We start from the raw sequence: 7,768 nt of genomic DNA, 5'->3' as shown, positions 1-7,768 counted from the left end.
AAAAATCATTTTAAAGCAAGATCAAACCCTTTTAAAAGTTACGTCAAATACAACAGCATCATATTATTATGGACTAATTATATATAACACTGCAACAATTATTTTCTAAAAACTATGTTTTCTCTCAGATATAGTTTGTACTACCTGTAAAAAAAGTAAACATTCTCTCACTAGTATTAAAGAAAATAACAGGACCACTGTATCTTACAATAATACCATTCAGATCAGTAATCACAGAAATCTTTATGTTGCAATTAGATCATATTTTTTATTTCCATTCAAATGTTACTTATCAGCTGTTTTCCGTGTAATGTATTCATTCTTGTTATAGCACATTCACGAACAATTTTATATAATGCTAATTCACGTACATGAGACCACACATATCATATATCATCTTTACAAATTGTCACATACACCAGTAACTTTTTAAGAATGCTTCTGATAACCATCTAAATTATTTGAGTAACAATCGCGAGTAACCATCCATACGCTATGTTTCAACAACTGGGATTTTTAATGTGCTCAAATCTATAATCCATCAAATCTCAGGATTCTCTTTTTAGGCATCTTAAAATTAATAAAATATTTGCAGAATTTAACTAACAGGCATATGAAGAAGTTATATGATAAAGGTCACTAATGAGAATCTACATGTTATATATAATTCCTACCATTCGGCTAGATCAAAGGAGTGATTCCTTCAAATCATTAGACGATATTTTGCCTCAGAAAGTCACTTATTAGTTCAGAAAACAAGAGTTACAAGATCCTGTAATCCGCCATACAACTGTCTTAACCTATGATAATTGATCAACTCTTACTTGAAATCATTTTCTGTGAAGGTCTGTTTGATAGTTCATTATGAAAATGTTACTAAGCTTTTTGGTTCCAATAGTCTCATGATTAATAAGTCATCATACCTTATGACGATTAAGCCGCTATTACTCGAAATTGTACAGACATAATTCAAAGAAATTCTGCTTAATGTCTGATAAAGCAATCAAGAGTTATATTGCCCTTTCAGCTGGGTTTTCGAATATCTAGCAACCATCTTCATTTATGCAAACTGTTGTGATATGCAGGCATACCCTATCCTCTCCATCTATAGTGGTATAATATTTTTAACTATTGATTATTTAGCTTCCACACTGTCACGGTGGCTCCAGCTAGTACTTGTTCTAGTCAATTTATTTTCTTGCTAGATGATATCTTCAGTCCACAAGAGTATTCCAGTATACCTTGAGCATAGGTTGATCTATTTAAACCGAAATATCCATTACTAGCCGAAGTATCATGTCAACTGAATTTGACATCTGACTAATGCTCCAGGAATTATAGGTCCCGAGGTGATACTGTCCACTGGATAAAGAAAGCAATCTGATGTTTGAAATCCAGGCACTTTCTTTGTACCAGTTTTGCTCCCTCTTTTGCAGCATAGTTCTATTGAAGCTAGTTCATTATTTTAGAATTTAGGTGGTTCATCTCATGGGTAGAAAAACTTCAAGACTAATGGTTGTATAGTTTTAACTTATTAAACTTTACAAATAAATGATTCTTCAAGTAAAAAACGTTGATTTTCGTTTTATTATTTTATTTACCTGTGATTAATGTTCTGAAATACTATTGGAGGCAAAGTCAGTCATGCTGTCAATTTGGGATTGCAGCGTGGTTGTCTAGCACCAAGGAACTTAATGGTCAGCCAAGCTTTATCAGAGCAAGGCGAGGAGCAGAACTTCTTGCCCAAATATTAGTATCTTTAGTGAACGACCTGTTGATCTTTGTTTAGTTGCTCTGTGCACCTCATGATATATGGCAAGTGTTTATCATTTGATTCAATCAGAATAAACAAAAAATATATTTGACAATATGGATTTTCCATCCTGCTAAATTCTCAGACTGAAAGGGATGAAGTGAAATATGTGCTCCAACTCATGAGCTACAAACGTTCCTGATGTGTCATAACCTTGGTGAATTAGTCCATAGCTACCTGTACATATGGCTCTGAGAGGGGACCAGCTACATACAGTAATACTCTCCGTAAAAGAGAACTAGCAATTCTCTGCTAAAGTATACCTTGTTTTGGTCTACAGTTTCTGGATGGCACATACTGTACAGTGTTGACACCAGTGTTGGACAACTTAATTTGAATGCAACCAGAAGAATTGCCATCAAATGTTAACACAAATATGAGTAAGACCTTTGGGATCTCCAGTCTTTGTATATGAAAATCTGGAAAATCTTTTGCCTTAGAGCTCTGTGACCACTAGTTGCAGAACAGGTTAAGAGCAACTGTTTGTTGGTTATAGAGATAGAACAGTAAACCTTCACCCACTGATGATTGTTGATACAAGTGTCACAGACTATCTGAATTGGCCGAGCTTCGTCTTGCTACACTGCAAGCAGTTCCTATGGTAAATCTGGATTTTCCAGTAACTCTTCCCAAACTCCTGAAGTGTTAATTTTGCAATCCATCCTCCAGTGAAATCACCTACTTCATGGCTTAATGCCATCATGGCTAAAACGTTTTCACGCAGTGTGCAGTGTCTGGACATTCAATGAACAGATAGGATCTCACAACACTATAATATAATTCGTCAACATTTCTGTGTTGATTTTCTATAGGATAATGTATGATAATATCATACTCCTGCAGTTCTAGTATCGAGCGTGCGTCGTCCTTTGTAATAGTAAGATGTGTTTTATCAAGAGTATTTCATAAAGACTACATAAGCAGTTCTTTATCATACAGTACTTGCTTTAAGAAGCCATGGGTATGTGACTATCATATATTTTCGCACTTTCTTTTTTCAATATTCAATTGTCATAACATGCTCCAATTCCAAGTTCATTGGCATTGGTATCTAACAACAATTCTTAATCTCTTCATGGATATGTTAGCATTAAATTTTCTATGAAAACATACTTAACAGATCAGAATGGTTGCTCACACTCCTCACTCTGTCTAAAGTGTGTTTCTACTTTAATGGTGAGGGAATTTTGGAGAAGTTGGCTACAAATTGTCAATAATACAATGCATTAACACACATTATACGAGTTTCAGTTGTAAGCAAATTTCTTTTATCTACTGAACACCTGTTTCAAGGTCTCAAATGCAGAACTCAACTGTGCAACCAAACACTAAAATGTCATTAACATGGATCTGTCATTTATCCAATTGTATCCCTTTCAATGTAAGCTCCACCAGTCTCTAAAAAGTAACGGCCATGTTATCTTGCCCCTTCCAAAATCAATCTTATATCTGTTCCTGTTATCCAACACAACTTGCCAGTATCTGGATGTCAAGTGTTAAGTGCAAAATCAATTGGAACCTTCTAATGTGTCCAAATATTCATTATTTTACGGCAAGAGAAAGACATTGATGCCATTTAACACATTCACTCATCATAATTAATACAAAATTTGGGTACCTTCTTTCTTTCCGACAATCACAACTGGAGATGACCATGCACTTTCCATAGGTTATATGATACTGACCTTTAACACCTGCTTTATTTCGTTTTTGACTACACCAATAGTGATCCAGGGAAGCCTGTACACTGTTTGTTTAATTGGACGTGCATCACCTGTATCTTTGTGGCATTAAGTCATTGTTGTGTGACCCAATCGGCTATCTGGTTCCTCGAATACATTATCACAGTCGACCAACAAGTGAATGCGTAGTTGTTGCTGTTCTGGATCTAGACTGCTAGCATAATCCTCAACCAATGGTTTCAGATTTGTTGGTAACCATATGTCTGTTCTAGACATGGTGTGATAGGTACAACGCTATTGTTAGAGATAGCTACTGTTACTTCCACTCTTTTCTCATTCTGCTAATCAAGCTGGTGTAAAGCTGGATAACAAATTGTCTAAAATTGCAAAACCTCACTGACACTTCATCCTCCTCCCACACAGACAGATAACTGTCCACGTTAATGCTTCTTGATTTTTAAGTAACAAAAAGGTTATTTCACGCTAAGTTCTATAATAATATTACATGATACTGACACACTTTGTTCACATTAAACCATAGAAAAACACATGTGTACTGTATCTTTCTCTTCTCCATGCATTCCTGCAATCCACTATTCCTGGGCCCTATCTGTCTGGCATTAGACAACTCTCCCATGGATTATTAGTTCACCAGATGCATGAGTAAACTGAATGATAAACTCTGTAATATATCCATCCCAAGGAGGCCAATGCCAATGTCATTGATAACTACCTTCATTCTGTAAGTGATTCAGTCTAAACTTAGTGAGATATTTACTTATCTATCAACTCTAGCTTATTGTCATTCACCAGAAAGAAATCAGTTGGAAATTATTACCTCATACCTTGTCTTGACAGACCGCCTCTGTTATTGTGAAAATGTTTCTCAAACGAAGGTGATATCTCATTACTTCTCCTTGAGGCTCTATATAATTTTATCTACCAAGATGACTTGTTGATATACTAAGACCATTGCCTGGTATGCCTTCCTGTGTAAATCACGCAAATTATTTGCACAGGCAGCTATACCTTCAGTGATGCCCCTTCTCTAAGCCTCGAATTCGGCTGGTAGATTGATTGCTTAAATTCGCACTGGGTTTAAACATTGATGCAACTTTACAATGACTGTCTTGCGGTCATAATTTTTGCATCAGTGACGTCTATGACTGCACCCAAGGCTCAACTGTCCAAATTAAAAGATCAGTCAAAGGATGGCCTGTTCTAGAGACCAGACATTTCAGGCAAAATGTCCAGATCCTCTTTTGCATATAAGTGAATGTCGAAGGCATATTTCGTTCTGTTTCACTGACAGAAGCTCATGGCTGTTGCCAAAGCCTCTACCTTAGGAACTCTCAGCAGAAATGTCATTGACATTGTAGGTACAGGGTGATATGCATTGTTGAGTGACCTTGACCCTTGAATGAGCAGTCAGTTCCTGATCCTGAATAACAGAGTGGTGAGTTGCTCTTGGCATCTCTTCTATTGGTCCTTCTACCCCAAGTCTCTCCATGATTTATGTTTGCTCTGGCAGGATACCTCCCAGCTCAGAGACGATCTTAACTGCCCCATGGATTTAAATGGTTTCTGTCTTACCTGCTGGTGGCAGATTGTATCCATCAATTTCATCTCCAATCTACTACTCTCTCGTGGCTTTGACCAAACCTACGAGAGAGTAGTAGATTGGAGATGAAAGATTGGGTAAGATTGGGTTATTCTGGCTAACATACGTCTGAGAATCCTATAGAGATTGCTCCATATAATTTCAAACTTTTATATGTTTGTGCCACCCCTTTCACTGAGGTCGATTTTCTGAGGGGGAGCATGATCAACTGATTTTGACGCTCCACTAATCAACAGCTCCCCCTTCCTGAATCATTGGTCACAACGAGAAAGAAGTCATGGTCACTCACAGCATCAACAAAGGTCCACAATCTAAATCTGACATTCCTCTTAGACAACCATCTCTTTTCAGAGACTAATTCTCCCTCTTCCACATAAAGTCCTTTATGTTCTAAAGAATGTCATTTTCTTACAACAAAGTTTTGAAACCTAAATAATAAAGTTTAAGTAAGGATGTTACACATGCTAACTAAAACATAGGAAACTCACAATAAGAAATCCTTCGGTCAGAGAACCTATTTTCCCCTTACCTGTTCACCTTGTGGTATTTTCAGTTAAAACCGGTTTTCCCTGAGAGTGACATAATAACATGAGATTCAACAAGATATTTACTGTGAAATAATTCTATGCTCTCTGAATACTGAAGTCGTGATAAATAAACACTCATAACATTAGTATAATTAGAATGAATAATCTTTATTTAGGACAAACACAGTGAAATGTACACTTTACTTGCCATGTTAAACAATTGCCTTTACTGGAGCGTTAGCTCTAACTTAGTGATCTCTAGTTCCAAAATGTATCTATGTAGAAAGTGTTCCAGACTTAATTATCTGAAAATCGTTAAATCTAAAATTGTTAAAATTAGGCTTACCCAGAGCAACTAGAGCTAGTCACGTAACTAGTCATTTCCTAATAAAATACAAGAAGGGTTGTTTCCTGTAAAGGTTGACTGAATGGCAGTGAGAAAGATGTCCGTCTAACTTCACGTGGCATAGATTACCTTACATCTATCCTTCCTGTGAGAAAACAAAACGTATAGGGTGAATAACATAGAACATTAGTTAGCTAGAGAAAAAGGAATTTAACAACTTTATTGACCAACATAATATATGGAAGCTGCAAACACCTGCACAAATAACAAATTTTGAAAATGTCTATTAATACAAGGAGGTAGAAAGCACATTTTGCTGAATTTAGTGATTTTTGGATTCAAAATGATAGGTACTTTAGTGTGTGTAGCATGCTTTGTTTTTAATATGTAGGATTTTGATGAAATATTCAAGACTTAAGAGGCTTTATATATTACATGGTTAAAGCAGTTAATATTAACTTCCGGTTAGAGTAAGCTATCTAAAAACTAAACACTCAACCTTATAATTAATACAGCTAATTAAATGTAATTTTCTTGCTTATAATGCATATTTTCCTCAGATGGGTACCCTCGCTGTCAACGATATTTTCGACTATAATGCCAATAATGTTTAATGAAGATCGACCATTTTAAGACATTTAAGTTAGTCCTAAATACATATATTAAGCTAACAATGCAATACAACCTCTATAATAAAAGTATAATAAAAATATATTAAAAAGCAATACAATTAGATACAGTAGACGTTCAAACCAATACTCTTAATGAAAGTAACAATACAGAAATAACACAGTAGTACTTACTTACGGAACAAACAAACACTATCTGTTGGCTTCAAGTACTGTCAGAGGTTTTGGAAACTACTCAACTTGTACACATTTCATATACTCCGTATAAACATTTCCATGACCAAGATAACATTTTATCAACATAGGGTGAATATCAGAGTTTAAATCTTTAGAAAATATATTTCTAAGACTAATTTGAATAATTTTGTTACAATACCATAGGTTTTCTAATGACTATGTTGTACAGTTTGCCTTCATAACAGATTTGTCGGCAGTAAGTAATAAAACAATTAAAGCTCTAGCGAATGATTGTGTAACTTAGCATTTCAATAATACAACGATGTATATATGGTTTAAACATTACATTCTATTACACGCTGTGATAAAATATACACCTATCTATTAATCTATTTATGTTTTATTTACTCATTACTTTCAAAATGACAATATTTTAAATAAAGTAATACATACTTACCGTTGGACCAAACTAAAATATGCCAATCTATTTTATATACTTACAAATGTGAAATCAAAGCCTTTTGAGTACTACGCCTCCAAGAAATGTTTTTCAGATAAACACGTCATCATCTCACATATATATATGTGTATGTGTGTGTTTGCATGTATATTTGTACGTCTGTCAAGATAATTTGTCAAGATTTTGCTGTTGAACTGGAATCAGCAGGTACCCCATATTTGTTTTATGACGTCAAACCTTGAAGACCACGCGCTAAACTACTGAAAAGTAATTGACTTTTGCCCTATATCATTCCTGTGAAAACAAGCTAAGAAACTATCGAAATCAGCTTTATAGCGAATATTTTCTCGAACTTTTTTTCTATATGCATTCATCATAACCGACTGCTCAAAAACACTCGGTAGCTTAAAAGTATAGTGTTCCTTTATAGCAGAAACTGAAATGTATTATTGATGCCAAGGTCACAGAATGACAGAACTTTGAACCTCCATATCATTGCACCAGTTGTTTTCA

At 35.1% G+C, this 7,768-nt stretch overlaps 1 protein-coding gene across 1 annotated transcript in view; it reads right to left on the bottom strand.

The window, feature by feature from the left end:
* LOC106458929 (delta-1-pyrroline-5-carboxylate synthase-like) overlaps positions 1 to 7,390 on the bottom strand; it is a 65,195-nt gene extending 57,805 nt beyond the window's left edge. Inside the window, exons 1-2 of the mRNA XM_013918497.2 lie at positions 7,297 to 7,390; positions 5,990 to 6,134 (exon numbers count right to left, since the gene is read on the bottom strand). The gene's annotated coding sequence lies outside the window, so the exon portion shown is untranslated. The remainder of the gene's footprint in view (positions 1 to 5,989; positions 6,135 to 7,296) is intronic.
* Between the last annotated feature and the right edge of the window lie 378 nt (positions 7,391 to 7,768).

Source organism: Limulus polyphemus, unplaced genomic scaffold (assembly GCF_000517525.1).
Source record: "Limulus polyphemus unplaced genomic scaffold, Limulus_polyphemus-2.1.2 Scaffold534, whole genome shotgun sequence".
In the NCBI taxonomy this organism is placed as follows: domain Eukaryota; kingdom Metazoa; phylum Arthropoda; class Merostomata; order Xiphosura; family Limulidae; genus Limulus; species Limulus polyphemus.
The sequence above is the reverse complement of the archived record's forward strand: the minus strand, read 5'-3'. Positions and strand labels throughout refer to the sequence as shown.